The sequence below is a fragment of the Pelodiscus sinensis genome, chromosome 2 (assembly GCF_052426305.1).
Source record: "Pelodiscus sinensis isolate ZL-2025 chromosome 2, ASM5242630v1, whole genome shotgun sequence".
Taxonomy (NCBI): Eukaryota; Metazoa; Chordata; order Testudines; family Trionychidae; genus Pelodiscus; species Pelodiscus sinensis.
This window is the reverse complement of record NC_143053.1, coordinates 256527940-256547096: the sequence shown is the minus strand read 5'-3', so window position 1 is coordinate 256547096 and position 19157 is coordinate 256527940. Positions and strand designations below refer to the sequence as shown.

Genomic DNA, 19157 nt, shown 5'->3' with positions numbered 1-19157 from the left:
AACCCTGGGACTTCTTCACGCAGCACACAGTCAACCCGTGGAACTCCTTGCCAGAGGATGTTGTGAAGGCCAGGACAATAACAGGGTTCAAAAAAGAGCTTGATGGATTCATGGAGGTTAGGTCCATCAATGGCTATTAACCAGGATGGGTAGGGATGGTGTCGCTCACCTCTCTTAATCAGAAGCTGGGAATGGGTGACAGGGAAGGATCACTTGGTGACTCCCTGTTCTGTTCATTCCCTCGGGGGCAGTGGTACCCAAACTTTTTTATACAGGGGACCGGCAAACCCATTCACAAACTTTTGGCGGACTGGTAACAGTTTATTTGCGTATTCATTATACAAATCATGAATATGCAAATATGCAAATAGACTGTTACTAGTCCACCAAAATCCCTGTCCCCAGAGCGCCATAGTGCCACCGCTAACCCCTAGAGCCCCTCACCCCTCCACTACTCCCCAGTGCCAGCTACTGACCCCAGATTCCACTGCTCCCAACCCCCCAGTGCCAGCCTCCCACCCTGAGTGCCCAATGCCAGTCCCTGCTCCTTAAAGTCCCCACCACCAGACCCCCAAGTGCCAGTCCTACCCCCATAATTCCCCCACTACTAGCACTGCCCCCAGCTCCCTACTCCGGATGCCCAATGCCTCACAGTGTCAGCCCCCCACCTCTTAGAACCTCCGACCCCCAAATCCCCCAGCACTATCCCCACCCCTGGAGCCCCAGGGCCCACCTTGCCCCCTTCACCTAGGCCTGCGCTGTCTCCCAGTCGCAGCTGAGCACTGCTGCCCAGGTTGTGGCTGCTCTAAGGTTGCCATGCCGGGCTCCTCACAGCCCTCCCGCAGTGCAGCAAAGCGCTATTCTGGGTCTGGGAAGACACGCCGCCCCTGCTCGGTGCTGGTTGGCTGAGAGACGTGGCAGGACATGCCTCTCCCAACAGTTGTGGTGGGAGGGGAGGCACTGGGCAGTGTACTCCAGACACCACGGCCCAGCAGCCTGAGATCCGTGGCCCAGCAGCTCGAGGTCCGTGGCCCGGCAGTTGGGAACCGTTGCTCTGGGGTATCCGGCATTGGCCACAGTGGAAAGACAGGATGCTGGGCTAGACGGACCTTTGGTCTGACCCACTATGGCTGTTCTAATGTTCTTATTGTGGGGGCAGCTGGCTGCTACAGACATGAAAGTATGCAGGGCCCGTTACGGGGAGAGTGTGGTTATGGAACACATTCAGAGCCCATCCCAAAGGACAACGGAGCCCAGGCAGGAGTCTAAAGTTATTTCCCTCTGTCTGATTTCAGTGGCAGTGACAGCAGTAAACCTTCCCTTTGAAGTTGAATCGCCATCAGGTCCAAAATCTGGACAGAGGGGTTTTAGTCTGGTAACCTGGCCGAGTTCTGAAGTGGGACCGCATGCCCATACTCCAGCTGTCACTCCCCTTGCTTGAAGTGTTTATCCTTTCCTGTTCTTAACTGTTGTGCTAGTGTTGCTGTGCACGGTCTAGCTACTGCTGTGCTTCTCCCCAGCACTGGCTGCATTTCAGTGATGGATACAAGTGTTCCTGAGCTTGTAGTTTGTATACCAGTATACATTTGCAGAATGCTTTGTATAGAAAGGTGTTTCATGCCTGTGTTATTAAATGTGTTATTATTAATTCCAATCCTTCACAAAGGGCATGCATATCCTCTATTAGGAGCGAGAAGATCTTATTCAATTTTCCCTTTGCTTGACAGCTAGCTGCTTTGTTTCAATTCTTCCCCCTTTCCCCGCTTCCCACACCTTAGGTGATGTTATATGCAGAAAACTGCTTCTTTTTAAAGTAAGGGGAAACAGCATTCCCTAAGGTTGAGAGCAGTGCAATGGGAGCCATGTGATCCTGAATTCTAGTTTTGGCTCTGCCACAGATGTGAGCCCATTCCTTAATTGTGCGCTGCCTCAGTTTCCTCATCTGAAAAAAGTAAAATACAATTACATGGTATTTCAGGCTTAACTAGTTCACCAGATCACCTCCTCTGATTAAAAATGCAAAATCTTGGTTATTACACTTTTTAATTTTATATGTAAACGGATGTAGTACTTTTACCTTTCACAATCCACCCGTGTGAAATCAAAGCTTCATGGCAACTCTGTAAAGAAGATAAGTTTTGTTTGTTTGTTTACCTGGTCAGAAACTGTTCATCTAACCTTTGCTTTCAAGGAATAGTGGATTTTTGACAAAATTTAAAAAAACATGAGAAAGTTACTGTTTTTCAAAAGCAGCGAGGAGTCCTGTGGCGCCTTATAGACTAACCGAAGTGTTGGAACATAAGCTTTCGTGGGTAAAGACCCACTTTGTCAGCTGCTTATGCTCTAATGCTTTGGTTAGTCTATAAGGTGCCACAGGACTCCTCGCCACTTTTGCAGATTTAGACTAACATGGCTACCCCTCTGTTTTTCAAAAAAAATTGTTCGGGTTTTCATTGAAAATGCACACTCTCAGGTTTTTGACCCCTACCCCTGCCCCACCTGTAAAATATACCACTGAATAGAAAAAGTAATTGTTGAAATATTGGCTAGAAACTAAAATACTTTTCTCAAACCTCTGTTATCCCTATAGCACAGATGGAAAAACTGAGGCTTAAAAGTGCTAAGTGATGTGACCACAAGAAGTCATAGAAGAGTAAGGACCTTCCCTCCCTCCTTCCCTCCTGTGGTATAATTAGGACTCCTGCATCCCAGGCAATCACCTTGTATCTAGTCACCTGCTCTGCAACCGTGTTCCTGTGTGACCTTGGGCAACTCTTTTAATTCATCTATGTAAAATTCTTCATCTGTAGAATGGGGATTAAAATTTTTCATGACCTCTCACTGATTTAGTTCATAAGCACATTGGGACAGGGACGGTCTGCTACTTTGTGTGTATGCAGCGGGGTCTTGATCTTAGTTGAAACCTCTTGATGCCAACTGTGACGGCGCGTTGGGGGTCCCCCGCGTCCTGCACCTCCGAAATGGCACGAACAGACTCCACCAGCCAGTAGAATAGAGGTGGTTTATTGCTTCTCCAGGATACAGCACAGCACAGATGTCATCAGGTTACAGGGCAGGCCTAGGATGGCTCAGCTCCCCTTGATATGGGGAAGGGGGTCTCGTCTTCTAAACACCCCAGCCTGTTGCTGAGGCTGCTTCCTCCATGCTCCCAGACAGAAACTAAACTAACTCTCCTCCAGCCCTGCCCCCCAGCCAGGGGCGTCATTCCACCTTCCTTTGTTTCTCCCCGTGGGGGGTAGCTGGTCAGACAGGTTTGGAGCCGCCTTTGCATAATGACCAGACAGCAGAGTTTGCCACAGCCCTAGCAAGGCACCCCCACTACGTCACACCAACATAATTGAAATAACACCACAGAGCCTAGCATGTGGGTCTAATAATTTAGTCCAGTATCTTTATCACTAGAGAATCCTCACCTCCATGTTTCTTATCACAGTTTCCCAGTGGACCCACATAATAAACCAAGCGATCTTTGCAGACAAGCCGGACTGGGGACAGTTCTCCAGCCGATGGTAAAAGTTGTCACAGGAAAACACCATAGTTAAACCTTTTTAGGGGGTTAGAAAAAGCAAAAGGCATCCCCCATCCGAGTACCTATCATGTTTGAATTGCTTCTTGTGATTGCTCTTAAACCTGGAGGACATTTTGTCTTTTCCAGCAGCCATTTACGCAGTTAGCCTGAGCTCTCTCAAAGTTTTATCTAAGTTGCTATTTATTAGCCTTGCGGTCTTGCCTCCTCAATTTAAAAGAGGAAGGTGGGGGGAGGGGATGACAGTCTGTTTAAAGCTATAAAACAGTCAAGACTGCTTTTGAAACTTGATTTAAAGCAAGCCCAAGCTAAACCTCATTGGGAGTTTGGCTCGGGACTGCTCATCTTTTCTTTTTTTTTCCTACTTCCTCATCCTTGTCCTTGAAATACCAACACTTTCCACTGAACTGAAAGCTGGAGTTGCTGATAGGCTGGCCTTTCAAAAGGAAATGCAATCAGAAAATTGCTCTTCTCTGTGCTATTTTGTTTCAAGAGGTCTTGGCATTGGAACAAGTTCAGAAAAGGGCAACAAAATGATGAGGGGTTTGGAACGGCTGCCATATGAAGAGAGATTAATAAGACTGGGATTTTTCAGCTTGGAAAAGAGACGACTAAGTGGAGGGACATCATAGGGGTCTATAAAATCATGACAGGTGTGGAAAAAAAGCAATGAAGATGTTAGTTACTCCTTCCCATCACACGGGAACTAGAGGTCAGCAAATGAAATTAATAGGTAGAAGATTTAAAACAAACACACACAATTAAAATAAAAAACAAACTAACAAAATGACAAAAATCTTCACACAATGCACAATCAACTGGTGGAACTCCTTGCCAGAGGATATTGCCAGAGCCAGGACTATCACAGGGTTCAATAAAAGAGCTAGATAAATTCATGGAGAATAGGTTCATCAATGGATGTAAGCCAAGGTGGTCAGGAATGGTGTCCTTTGCCTCAGTTTGGTAGAAGCTGGAAGTGATGGAATGCATCACTTGATGATTCCCTGTTTTTTTCATTCCTTCTGGGGCACCTGGCATTGGCCACTGTTGGAAAAGAGGACACTGGGGCCGTGTCCAGACTCAGGGGTTTTTTCGGGAAAAGTAGCCTTTTCCCGAAAAAACTTCCCCTGCGTCCAAACTCAAGCCGCATTCTTTCGAAATTATTTCGAAAGAACGCGGCTTTTCTTTCGATGGCGGTAAACCTCATTTCACGAGGAAGAACGCCTTCTTTCGAAAGTTCCTCTTTTGAAAGAAGGCGTTCTTCAATGTAAAGAGGCCGTCTTCGAAAGAGAGCATCCAGACTCGCTGGGTGCTCTCTTTCGAAAAAGCGGATTTCTCTTTCGAAAGATCCGCCTGCAGTCTAGACGCGATCTTTCGAAAGAGGCTCTTTCGAAAGAAGCCTGCAGTCTAGACATAGCCTGGGTTAGATGGACCTTTGGGCTGACCTAGTATGGCCATCCTTATGTTCATAAGCAGGGAAGGCTCTGATGGTTGAGTGCAGGAAACAAAAACTGTGACTTGGTGTGTATGGTTAGAAGGTATAATATGGATATTCAAGAATGTGGGTCTTTTAAGAAATTATGAGGCAAGGGCAGGAAAACTACTGCTATGGGATCCCTGTGTAAGGATCTACAGTTCTAGAATTTGTTAAAGACTAACAAAAAGTGGAGAGGGCATCATGAGCTTTCGTGGGCACCACCCACTTCTTCAGACAAATAAATACCAGAAAAAGAGAGGAGATAGGGAGGGAAAGGGAAGGAAAAAAACCAGGAAAACAGCTGCCAATTAGAGTATCCGGTGCGTGGCTTTTGATGTCCTTAGGGTGGAATCTAGCAGCCCATCCAGACAGGTCTTTGTTCAGACCTGTAAATGAAACCAAGTTCTGCAGCTTCTCTCTCTGGATGGTTTTTGAAATTGCTTTGTAAAAGTACAGTCACTTTTAGATCCATTAGTGAGTGCCCGGGTAGGTTGACATGTGCCTCCATGGGTTTCTGTGTGTTACCATTTTGAATATATGATTTGTGTCCATTAATCCTGTGCCATAGAGACTGTCCAGTCTGGTCAATCTCTATAGCCGAGGGGCATTGCCGGCATAAATCACATTGGTGGATGTGCAGTTATATGAACTTCTGAGGTGGTGGTTAATGTGGTTAGGTCCTGTGATGACATCGCTGGTATAGATGTGTGGAGAGAGGTGGCACCGGGATTTATTGCAGGGTTCCTGTGTGAGTGTTTCTGAGCTGTGATGTGTGGCTGGTGGAAAGAATTTGTTTGAGATTCAGCGGTTGTCTGTAGGCGAGATTGGCCTGTCCCCCTAGGCCTGTGAGAGTGAGGGGTTGTTTTCCAGGATAGATTGTAGATTGTTAATGATGCACTGGAGGGGTTTAAGTTGGGGGCTGTAGGTGATGACCTAGGGTGTCCTGTTGTTTTCGTTGTTGGGCCTGTCTTGAAGAAGCTGATGCCTGAGTACATGTCCAGCTCTGTCGATCTGATTTTTGTTTTGTTTTTTTCACTTCCCAGGTGGGCATTTCAGTTTTAAGAATGCCCGATAGAGATCCTGTAGGAGTTTGTCTCTGTCTGTGAGATTGGAGCAAATCCGGTTGTATCTTAGGGCCTGGCTAAACAATGGATTGAGAAATGTGTCTTGGATGGAAGCTGGAGACATGTAGGTAAGTGTAACAGTCGGTAGGTTTTCAGTATAAGGTGGTGGAAATGTGGCTGCCATTTAATTCTATTGTAGTGTCAAGAAAGTGTCGATTGTACTGTAGTGACAAGGAAGTGGATCTTTTGTGTTGACTGGTCCAGGCTAAGGTTGATGGTGGGGTGGAAGTTGTTGAACAGGGATTTCAACAACTTCCATCCCATCATCAATCTTACTATCCTCTTAGAACGGACACGTTAAGGGTGTGTCTGCACAGGGCACTAGCTCAAAAGAAGCGATGCAATTTGAGCAATGCAAGTTGCATAGCTTATTTCGAGATTGTTTATTTTGAAATGTGGCACTGTCTACTCCACGCCATATTTTGAAATAGACCACTATTCCAACCAGTCCCTTTATCCGCATGGAATGAGCTGTCCTGGGACATCAGAATAGCAAGCCCGTTATTTCGATTGCATTTTGAAATAACGGGCATGCTGTTAAGACACGGAAAACGCTATTTCAAGATACTGGACACGTCCAGAAATAGCACCGCTGTCTAGACGTACCCTAATGGGCAATATTTTTTTCCTTTTTTTTCCTTCTCTTTCCCTCCCTATCCGCTCTGTTTCTCTGCTATTTATTTGTACCTTGGGCCCTTACTCCATTTGTCTGAAGAAGTGCTCATGAAAGCTCATGATACCAGCTACACTTTTTATTAGTCTCTAAGGTGCTACAGAACTAGTTGTTGTTTTTTTAAATTCATAAAGATAGTTAATTCCAGGAATAGGTTACTAAGAGAGGTTGTGATTGGAGGTTACTAAGAACAGGCTGGACAATGTCCCATCACGGTGGATGTAGGTTTACTAGGCCCTGTCTGAGCACAGGGGGCTGGATTTGATAGCATCTCACGTTACCATCCAGGTCTGTATTTCTATGAGTATATATCAATCCATAGTGTGTGAAGAATTCAGCAGAGACATGATGCAGGTGTGTAAAATACTGATGGGTATTTTGCCTAGTGACTGCTGTAGGTGAGGGGAACATGAGGAAAACAATTTTTGTCCTGCAAAATCTTGTGTTCTCCTATAAAAACATCACCTTTTTTCTCTCTCTCCATGTTCCACCACCTCCCCACCTCAAAAAAAAGACGGAAAAAGAAAATGGGAAAATTGTACCACACAACAATATTTTACATTTGAAATGTTCTGTCTTCTCAATGAAAAACAATCAGTTTTTGGCTTTTTTTAGAAAGATGACAAGTTTGGTTTTCTGGAAAGAATTGTTTTCTGAGTGCAATCCCTCCCATTTTGTCATTTTCATAAAAGACCGCATATTTCTGTGTACAATTTTTAATGCTTTCCCTCTCCACAGAAAATATTTTCCATTTTCTGACCGGCTTCACCTGAAGTAGAAGCACTTCAAATGAAGCCAAGAAATTAACAGCCGTATGAATACTCCCTGGGGGAAGTCCATGTGGAGTTGGTTTTCTTTGGGGGAACAGTAAAAGTAGCTCTTGGTGTCTCATCATTCATAGTTGTGTGTGGCTCTCTGGGACAGGAGTGGCCTGAGGCCGGCTGCGGCAGCTGGCACCCCAGGCGGAAGGTGCGATCGGCACCCCTGCCTGAACAGCCGTCAATGGCCATGATGTCATCATCGGGCACCTGAGCACCCTGTGATGTCATCATCGGGTGCCCCAGGCCGGCGGCGCCCTAGGCGACTGCTGAGTCAGGCTATGCTCATGGGCCGCCCCTGCTCTGGGATAAAGAGGGGCTCCCGCTGCCCCACCACAACTTTGTGGTTTAAGGGAAAGGAAACACCACAATGAAGGTTTCCTCTCAGGAGAAGCCTCAGAGTCCTATGGAAAAATACTCGGTGAGCATGTAATTAAATCTACATTTCATCATACATATGACAAGAGAGCCAAATGAAGGGTTCATAGGCAACAGAGGGTCCTGATCTTGGTTGTTCCTTAATCATATTCCGACTAATTTCGATGTTTCCCCGTAGTGAGGACACGTGAGTTCGAATTTAGAACATAAGAACATAAGAACGGCCGTACTGGGTCAGACCAAAGGTCCATCTAGCCCAGTAGCCTGTCTGCCGACAGTGGCCAGCACCAGGTGCCCCAGAGAGGGTGGACCGAAGACAATGATCAAGCGATTTGTCTCCTGCCATCCCTCTCCAGCCTCTGACAAACAGAGGCCAAGGACACCATTTTATCCCCTGGCTAATAGCCTTTTATGGACCTAACCTCCATGAAATTATCTAGCTTCTCTTTAAACTCTATTATTGTCCTAGCCTTCACAGCCTCCTGTGGCAAGGAGTTCCACAGGTTGACTACACGCTGTGTGAAGAAGAACTTTCTTTTATTAGTTTTAAACCTGCTACCCATTAATTTCATTAATTGAATTTGTTAAATCCAGGGGCATAGCGGCCAGGGGGAGGCAGTTGCCCCTGGGTGCCACACTAGGGTGGTGCAGGGAGACGGGGGGCTCTGATGTGGCCACTGCTGCTGCGGCGTGGCCGAGCGGTCCCAGACCCACCTGCCCCTTTCTCCCTGCACTTGCCCTAGCATGGCCCCCTTCGGCAACTGTCTCTCCTGCCCCCCTCGCTATCTTCCTGGTTAAATTGCAAGTTCTTAAGTCAAATTTAGTAATTTTGAAATAGTTTCCTAGTGTAGACATGGCCTAAAAGCCCAGTAAGCCGTGGAAGTGCTGGTAATGCTGGTAGACAATATTGACCTTCCATGGTCTGGCAAATGCTTTGGTGTGGCACCGGTCAGGAGCTGAGGGAGCCGGACTAAAGAGTGTCAACCTGTAGTTTTGTGCTGTGACACCTTTGTGGTTTTAGGTCTGATTTGGTAAGCAAGTCATTATCCAGTGAAGTGAAATTTGGGGCCTGGCCACACACCGTGGGGCTGACAGACTGACAAGTCAGACTCCACAAAGGTTGAGAACCAGGGAGGTAGAGGGACCCCCTCCCCCACCCCCAATTCAGACCGGGAAAAGGGGAGGCTGCCTGTTTTTATGAACGGGTAATGTGAGTACGGCAGATGAGCATATCAGAGCAGTTGAAAAATTGTGGTCAACTATTTGGACAGAGAAGTGGGGTTTTTTTCAAAACCAATTCAGCATTCAGTGGGACATTTCAATCTTTCAGTGAAAAAAGCCCCCAAACCTAAAACTGCTTCATCCTTACTCCACCCTTCTCCTAAGACCCCTACTCCTCCTCTCCTAGCCCCCTCTCTAGCCCCACCTCACCCCCTACCCTTCTTCCTTCCCCATTCCGCCTCTTCCCAGAGCATGCCCTGCCCTCCCTTTCCCCTTGCCCTCTCCCCCAGCACCTCCTGTATGCCATGGAATAAATGCTCAGCACCCACCATTTTTTCCCCTGCGGGTGCACCTACCCCAAAACTGCCACAGGGTCAGCACCCGTGTTTCCCATGGCCTGGGCTCCCATGATGCACTGCTATATGTGAGGTGCAATAACCGTGAGATGTCATGTAATCTGTCCAAGGCCCTAGCCCATAAATACCTTTGACAGAATTTTTCACACAAGGAAAACCAACTGTCCTGCGTCTTAACCCTGCGCTGGCCACAGATTGGCTAGGTGAGGCGCATCAAGTCACTGAGCACCTCCGTTTCCCTGCTTCTGACAGGAAAGAGCCTGTTTGTTTTGCTCCCACGTACACTGGAATCAGTTAGCCACTGGACAGAGCCAGCTAACTATTATATTTGGCAGGACCAGAGACCGTGGGCCAGGCACTTAATCTCGTTGGGCTGAATGTGCAAAAGGACTTTGCAACCTAAGCCCTTGTTTTAGGGTCATACCTCCCTGGTTTGGGAGTCCCTGGGATGCACCAAACTCCCGCTTAAACAATGAAGGTGCCGAAACTCCTCGGTACCTGCCTGTTCATAGTCAACTTTGCTCAGGTGCTTGTGTGGCTACTTCTCAAAAAGCATTCGGGGGAGAGGTGAGCAAGCAAGCAAAGGAGGGTCCGCTGCTGTCAGCCCTCGCGCAATCGGAGGCAGACTCAAGATCCAGTCTCCCTGCTCCTGTGAACCTGAAACGGGTTACCCAGAGTGCAACAGGAGCAATGCAGGGAGCCCTTCCCAGGGGCAGGCACCCTACTTCTGGTGCAGCTCCCATTCAAAGTCTCCTCCTTCCCCATTCAGCAAGGGTCTAATTCAGGCATTGAATCACAGTGAATTTTTTTTTTAAAGAGGCCTAAAGCTGTTGTGCATCTGGCCCTGCGTGGCTTGCCATGAAGCACAGGGATGCTGTCAAGGCAGAATTGTCTGTAAACCACACACTGGCCCACACTGAAATCACTGTGACAAGAGCAGTCCAGAGGGCTGCTGCAGAGCAGTGCGGGTGGAGGTGGGGGGGGGGGGGAGAAGACAGCCCAAAAGGGGTAAAAAGCCTGCTGATTAGGGGTGGAGGGCAGCAGGGAATTAGGAGCAGCTGGCAGGGAGTTGGCCCAGGCAGATTGGGGCCAGCTGATTCCACTCCAGGCCTGCTGGAAGCCTTTAAAAGCTTCCCCAGTTAGAAAGAGAGGGAGAGGCTGAGAAAAGAGCAGGAGTTTGAGACAAATCAATATCAGGCATAGAATTAGAAACAGAAGGACAGGGAGTCCTAGAAGGAGTGGTAGGGCTTCCTACCCCGGAAACCAGCTACAAGCCCCAGTCTCTGGGAAGGGGAGAAGGCTACCTGCCCACCCAAAAGCTCAGGGAAGAGGAATCCTTGCCATGCTATTTACAGGGGGAATAATGAATCTGCTCTATGTCCTTAGCTGAGAGCCAGCTGGTTTTCAGCTCAAGTGGTAGAGTCCTGCACTATGAGGACTGCCCTTGGGCATTACATAGCTATGGTGCCCAGTCAGTAGCAAAGCTAGCAGTAGATATCCTGCTTCCCCCACTAAATCCTGACCAATGCCCAGAAAACTACTCCGTGCTGTTCTCTGCTGCACCATGTGTGGTTCAAGTGCTATTCAGAAACATTATCAGGGGAAGGGTGGTGTGGACTCCCATTGTCGCTTTTTAAAATCCCACCTTTTCAGAGAGGCCACTTAAAGCAAAATCCCCTTGTGCTGATCACCTATAATAAGAACAGCCCCTGTGAGAGCCTGAATACAGAACCTGCAGGGCAGATGGCCTTGGGCAAGTCACTTAATCTCTTTGGGCTGAATGCTCCAAAGGACTTAGGAAACTAATAATTTGTTGGGGGAAAGTCAGCATGGTTTCTGTAAAGGGAAATTATGCCTTACCCATCCGGTAGAGTTCTTCAAAGGTGCCAACAAGTATGTGGATAAGTGGGACCCGGTGGATATAGTGTACTTAGATTTCAGGAAGCGTTTGACAAGCTGCCTCACTAAAAGCTTCTAAGTAAAGTTAGCTGTCATGGGACAAGAGGGAAGATCCTCTCATGGACTGATAACTCCTTATAAGACAGGGAACAAAGGGTAGGAATAAATGGTCAGTTTTCAGAATGGAGAGCGGTAACTACTGGTGTCCCCCAAGGGTCCGTCCTGGGACCAATCCTATTCAACCTATCATATATATAGTAGCCCAATGTCTGTGAGTCTGTAATGCTGTAGCGTTACAGTCTTGCCTCTGGGGGGTGGTCTTGCCTCCCGCTGTGGCGCTCGGCTGAGTTCTGCGCCGCTCAGCCGGGCCGCTGTGGGGGAGCAAGTGGCGGCAAGAGCGCCCCCCTGCTGCATGGGGAGCGTGGACCCCAAACGGCCGCTTGCTGCCGCTTGCTCCCCCGCCGCGGCCTGGCCAAGCGGTGCAGAACTCAGCTGAGCACCATGATGGGAGGGGAAGGGGGGGAACAGGGTGGTGACATACACAGCCCTGCTCCCTGGGCATGTATGTCACCGCCCCGCCCACTTCCCCTTCCGCCATGGGGCTCGGCTGAGTGCTCCGCGCTCAGCCGTGATGCCACGGGGGAGCCCAAACGGCCGCTTGCTCCACCTGCTCCCCCACGGTGGCCTAGCTGAGTGGCACAGACCTCAGCCGAGCGCCACGGCAGGAGGAGAAGGGGGGCAGGGCGGTGACGTAAATGGCCCTGCCCCCTGGCCGTGTACGTCACTAAGGTAGGGTAAAAAAAAAAACGGACACACTTGATCGGGGGCGGGAGAGGGAGGGACAGTCCAGGAGAGGAGCGGGGCTGGCTGGGAGGAAGGGCGGAGGATCAGAGGCAGCGTAGCTGGCCAGGGGAGAACGGGGGGAGGGGGTGGCCGGTGGGAAGCAAAGCTGGTCGGGGGTGGGAGTTGGGGGCAGCGAGGCTGGCTGTGGGAAATCGGGAGGAGGAACTGGCTGGCGGAGGGCAGGGAGAGGGAATCGGCCGTTGGGGAGCTGGAGTCACCCGGGTGCGTGCATCCCCGATGGAGACAAAGGAGAGCGGAGAGAGAGAGTGAGATGCAGGAGGGAGAGGAGAAGAAAAAGGGAGAGGGAGAGGCAGGAGGGGGAGAAGAGAAAGAAAGAGACGGAGAGAGAGGCAGAAGGCGGAGGAGAGCTGAGAGAGAGGGGGAGGCAGTAGGAGGAGGAGAGAGAGAGACGGATCGAGAGACCGGAGGCTCAGGAGAGAAGACCGATGTGGAGGAGAGACCTGAAAATCCCGTTTTATGGCGGGCTAATTGGCTAGTTTATAAATAATCTGGAGAAAGGGGTAAACAGTGAGGTGGCAACGTTTACAGATGATACTAAACTGCTCAGGATAGTTTAGTTCAAAGCAGACTGTGCAGAGTTTCCAAAGGATCTCAGGGTGCATCTACGCCGCAACGTCATTTTGAGATAACCAGTGTTATTTTGAAATAACGATGCGAGCATCTATACAGCCATTCCGTTATTTTGAAACAATGGTCGGCTTATTCCGAAAACTGTAAACATCATTCTACAAGGAATAATACCTATTCCAAAATAGCTATTTCAAAATGAGGTGTATGTAGATGCTCCACTGCTGGTATTTCAAAATAGCCCCTCCACAGAGCCATTCTAAGTTATTCCTCCCCAGTGCCTCTTGGGGCTCTAAATCAAGATAGCACGTCTACATTAGGGAAGCCAACCTCGGACTCATTTGGAGGCTTTCCTGCAGCATAGATGTGTTATTTTGGAATAACTATTCCGGAAAAGCTTATTTTGAAATAAGCATGCAGTGCAGACATACCCTCACAGAATTAGGTGTTTAGGCAACCAAGTGGCAAATGAAATTTAAGGTTGATAAATGTAAAGAGATGCACATTGTAAAAAATAATCCCAACTCTTCATACAAAATGATGGGGACTAATTTGACTATAACCACTCCAAAGAGAGGTCTTGGAGTCATTGTGGACAGTTCTCTGAAAACATCCACTCAATGTGCAATGGCAGTCAAAAGCAAACAGAATGCGAGGAATCATTTAAGAAAAGATAGAGAATAAGACAGAGAATATTGTATTACCTCTATATAAATCCATGGTACGCCCACATTTTGAATACTGCGTACAGATGTGATTGCCTCATCTCATAAAAGATATATTGGCATTGGAAAAGGTTTAGAAAAGGGCAACAAAAATGATTAGGGGTTTGGAATGGGGGCCATATAAAGAGAGATTAAAGAGACTGGGACTTTTCAGCCTAGAAAAGAGGAGACTCATTGGGGATATGCCAGAGGTCTATACAATCATGACTGGTGTGGGAAAAATGAATAAGAAAAAGTTATGTACTTGCTCCCATACCATAAGAATTAAGGGGGGGTCAATAAACCCATTACCTAATTAATAGGTAGCTGGTTTAAAACAAACAGAAGGAAGATTTTCTTCATGCAGCACACAGTCAATCTGTGGAACTCCTCGACAGAGGATGTTGTGAAGACCAGGACTTTAACAGGGTTCAAAAAAGAACTAGATAAATTCATAGAGGTTAGGTCCATCAATACTTAGTAGCTAGAATAGGTTGGAATGGTATCCCTAGCCTCTGTTTGTCAGGGACTAGAAATGGGTGACAGGAGAGGGATCACTTGATGATTCCCTGTTTCTGTTCAGTCTCTCTAGGGCATCTGGCATTGGCCTCTATTGGAAGACCAGATACTGGGCTAGATGGACTTTTGGACTGACCCAGTATGGCCATTCTTATGTTTTAAGCTCTTAGCTCTAGTCTACACTAGGGCAAGGAGCTCAAATTATTATTTCAAAATAACGCCGCTTAGGTCGAATTAATAAGCAGAGCGTCCACACTACTAAGCCCATTATTTTGAAATAACAGGCCACTTATTTTGATATCTGTACTCCTGCTTTCCTTGGGGAATAACGCTAATTTTGAAATAGCTACTTCAAAATAGCAGTAGTGCGGACCCTCCGGTGTCGTCATTTTGAAATAACGACTCCCCAGAGTCATTTGAACTAATTACTCCCCAGTGCTTCCTGGGGCTCTTAAGTTGACGTACCGTGTCCACATTAACAGCGACTGCCTCAGACTCATTTTGAGGCTTCCCTGTAGTGAGGACACGCTTGTTCGAATTTGTTATTTTGGGAATTATTAAATCGGTTTTAGTTATTTTGAAATAGTTTCCTAATATAGACATGCCCCTATATCCCAGTTTTGAGATCCCTATGACATACAGAACACCTGCTGAGGCCCTCTGGATACCTAAACTTGCACATCTCTAACAACTCTGGCAGGAAAATGACAGGCAGGGTTTCAAATAACCAGTATATGGTGGCTGGGCAGCTGGGGATTTAGCCCCTGCTCTGACCTGCTGTGTGTGTGATTTTTGGGAAAACTCTTTTCCCATCTGTGCCTCTGCTTCCTTCCCCACCTGTCCTCTCTCTTGTCTATTTAGACTGTAAGATGTTTTGGAGTGGGGCAGCCACTGGCTATGTATTTAAACAGAAGAATTCCTTTTCTTGGTTGGGCCTCTACACACATGGAAAGAATTTTTTGGACATAAGATGAGTTAAGAGAGATTGACCATCTCCCACCAGCAGGAGGAGGGAGTGGGATACTGACTCGGGTCTTGTCTCCACTTACCGGAGGATCGACACTCTGACGCTCGATCCTCTGGAGATTGATTTAACAGGTCTAGCAAAGACCCGCTAAATCAAATGCTGAGGGCACCCCCATCTGTGCTGGTACTCCTCTCTGTTGTGAGGAGTAAGGGAAGTCGATGGGAGCATTTCTCCTGTCAATCTCCCGCCGCGGGCCCGCATCAGAAAATTGATGCAAGGTACATCGATGCCAGCTACATAATGCCATATACTGATCTGCCCACAACAATTCGCTCTGCCTTTTTTTCCCAGACATAGACACGCATCCTCGTACCCCTCCCTGGCTTCAGAAGAGATGACTTAAGGAAGTCTATGTGCACATGCGTGTGCCTATATGCATACGCGTCCTTCCAGGGAGTGGACAAGCAGCCGGCTCGGGGAATTTGTTGCCACTGCGAAAGAAGGCCTTAAACAACTGTAGTGAACTCTGTGCTCCGGCACACAGCTGTGTAAACTAAAACTGCAGGCTTGCTCTCATGTGGCCTGTTACTTATGGAAAACGAGAGATATAGCTTAGCAGCGGGGGACTTGTCTGTCAAACGGTTTCACACTGTTGGTCAAACAGGGCTGTTTGACTGGAGAGGAAAAAAGATCCTCCCTGAAACCGAGGCCTAATAAATCGACCCCTTGAGCCTCATGCAGTCTTGGAATGATTACATTAATTTTTTTTGCTACATAATCATCAATAAATCAAGCATAGCCCATTAAACAATAGATGCCTCGGAGGCCGTCTAGTCAAATGTGCTTTCGATAAGCGTCAGGGTTTTTTTTTTTTCCCTGGGATTGTAACATTTTTCTTTCCTCTGTTTGTTTTTTCTAAGGGTCAAATAATGCTGTTAAAAGAGCAGTTAATAGATAGAGCTCTTTTTCCATATTCCCGTCACGGTGTTTGACGCTGGGAGATTTATGGAATATCTTTTCCCAGTTCAACAATAGCCTGTTTTGTTGGACTAAAGAAGTATTTGAACGTGAGTGGAGATTCTTAATAACTTTCCTGCTGTCTCCTTTCCAGCAAAAGGCCTAGCCAAGGCCAAGAGCAGTATAAATAATATAGAAATGTATATATGGTGAGGGTATAGACGTATAATACATACGTCAGGGTATTGGCTGTTTATTTTAACATGATGAGATCTTCAGGAAACTCAGATTGATTTTAATAGGATTCAGCCCTCCAACATCCACTAGCTTTTATGGGCGCGGCAGGGCAAAGATGTGGGGAGTTCTGGGGAAGTGTAGAGGTTTTATCTGCACAATTTCTAGAAATATCTCCCAGCCGCCACTCAGTACAAAACACATCCAGACTCCTGGGTCTCCACCCTCAGATCACTGTACCATCATACGGCCCATGGGACTGCTGCCTTTGGAGCTAATCAAAGTTGCTCCTAAATCAGCCAGCAGGGGTTGTTCCACCCTTCCCAGGCCTATGTAGCTCTCCCAGCTCTTGCTAGTCTTGCAAGACTGGGAAACCACCCTGAGTCTCTGTCATGCAAGGTTCTCCATCCACACGCCTGTCACACAAGCCCAGAAAGGAGGGGTGCGGTGGGGGCGGGCTTGAAGCCCCCACCAGGTTTTGCACCCAGCTTGCCTCCACCTAGAGGCTGGCCTGGCTACTGACCCACCACCAGCTTCACCAGTCCTGGGTTTCAGCCTCCAGGCAGCCCCCGTGGAGTCCCACCAGCCCCACTGGCTTTGCTGCTGTCCACCGGCATTGCAGGCTCCAGTGGCCCTTGCTGTCCCATCACCTGCTGGCCATGCCCCTGCAGGATCCACAGCCCACTGGCCCTGTAGGCCCCAGGGTCCAACTACCAGCTCTGTAGTCCCAAGGGTCCAATCCACTGTCCCTGAAAGCCCCAGGGTCCAAGCCACCAGCCCTGTAGGCCCCAGGGTCCAAGTGAAGCTCTGCAGTCTCTGTTGCCACCCAGAGTCCCACCGCCAGCTGGGTGCTCTACTCCTGGTCTTGGCCCCGGGCTCAGCAGTTGCCCCTGGCTCTTCTAGGGCCAGCGAGGGGTGAGGATTGCCAACTCGTCCAGACCGTATGGACTGGATTCCATTGCCATGAATGGTGTCCGCTCGGACCAGGCCAGGCGAGTTGGCAACTGTCAGAGGGGCATGACAACAGGAGTGTGTGTGTGTGTGTGTGTGTGTGTGTGTGTGTGTGTGTGTGTTGGGGGGAAGGAGACAACTCAGCACCCTCACCCCCTAACAGTTGTCCCAACGCCACTACCTGGGGTTGGTTTTGTCCTGCTGAAGTGCTCAGGTTTGGCTGTGACTCCGGAGCATCACGACCTGGGGTGGGCAGAGTCTGGCTCTTTTGGTTCACAAGTCGCAGGAAGAGCTGCGGGGGCCGCAGGCGCCAAATCTGCAGGGTGTAGAAAGCAAGCCGGGCCTTGCGCTGTGGGGAGAATGCAAGCCGTAATAAGCATGGGACCAGGAAAAAAAAGAGGGTCAGGTTTCAGGGAGGACTTAGCGTGATACGGCACCAAGGGTTTGGACAAGGAAGTCAGGGCATGGGCTGCATGGAGCACAGGCCTCTCAACGTACCTCAGGAAGGTTTCTTTCCTCCAACTCTGCCTGCCTCCCAGGATGATTATGAATGAAACAGGAGCCAGTGCAGATGACTGAGGGCAGGTGCCATGTTTCCTGCCTGAAGCATCTCCCAGTAAATGGGTAACCATCCAAAGGGATGCTGTGAGAACTTGAGGCGTTTGAAGCCAATCTGATTTTGATGGAGATTCAAAACATAAGAACAACCAGACTGGGTCAGACCCAAGGTCCATCTAGCCCTGTGTCCTGTCTTCCAACAGTGACCGAAGCCAGACACCTCATAGGGAATGAAGAGAAAAGGGAATTATCAAGTGATCCCTTTCCTGTCACCCATTCCCAGCCTCTGACAAAGAGAGGCTAGGGACATCTTTCCTACCCATCCTGGCTAATAGCCGTTGATGGACCTATCCTCCATGAATCTATATAATTCTTTTTTCAACCCTGTTAAAGTCCTGGTCTTCACAACATCCTTTGGCAAGGAGTTCCACAGGTTGACTGTGCTCTGTGTGAAGAAAAACTTCCTTTTAGTAGGCACCCAAAATAATAACTATTGTATGGGTCCAATTCTCCTTACACAGGAGCACAAACTGCAGGATCCTTTATGGACTTCTTGGGCCTGTGAAGCTGGGATAGAAAAGTCTCACATTTTCCAGTGCTTTTGTGCATTCATTTAAGCCTGATGTCAAACTTGCTTCTTGGCCTAGGAAATCTTGTGGCCAACCTGCCGGTTTCTGACTCAAAATGTGGGGGTTGAATTCCTCCTCCGAGGGTATGTCTAGACTACATGCCTCCGTCGACGGAGGCATGTAGATTAGCCAGATCGGCAGAGGGAAATGAAGCCGCGATTAAAATAATCGCGGCTTCATTTAAATTTAAGTGGCTGCCCCGCTCTGCCGATCAGCTGTTTGTCGGCAGATCGGGGCAGTCTGGACACGACGCACCGACAAAGAAGCCTTTCTTGATCGGCACAGGTAAACCTGGTTTCACGAGGCATACCTGTGCCGATCAAGAAAGGCTTCTTTGTCGGCGCGTCGCGTCCAGGCTGCCCCGATCTGCCGACAAACAGCTGATCGGCAGAGTGGGGCAGCCATTTAAATTTAAATGAAGCCGCGATTATTTTAATTGCGGCTTCATTTCCCTCTGCCGATCTGGCTAATCTACATGCCTCCGTCGACGGAGGCATGTAGTCTAGACACACCTCTACAGTCTGCCTGTTTGATCTTGAGTCAGTTTTTACCTGCTTGGTGCCTCAATTTCCCATTCCTGAAAAAAAACGCTTCTTTTCTCTTGTCTGTTCAGATTGTTGGATCAGGGAAAGTGTCTTACTTCCTTCATGTACAGCACCTAGCACATCAAGCCTGTCAGTTTAGTAGAGCTCTCCAGGTTTACAGTGATACAAA

General features: G+C 48.3%; 1 long non-coding RNA gene across 1 annotated transcript; it reads left to right on the top strand.

Annotated features, from left to right (window-relative positions):
• The first annotated feature begins 7789 nt into the window (after positions 1-7789).
• Positions 7790-15850, top strand: LOC142826868 (uncharacterized). The gene is made up of 2 exons (XR_012901138.2): positions 7790-8060; positions 15466-15850. It is a non-coding gene; the product is annotated as an uncharacterized LOC142826868 (long non-coding RNA).
• Positions 15851-19157: the final 3307 nt, after the last annotated feature.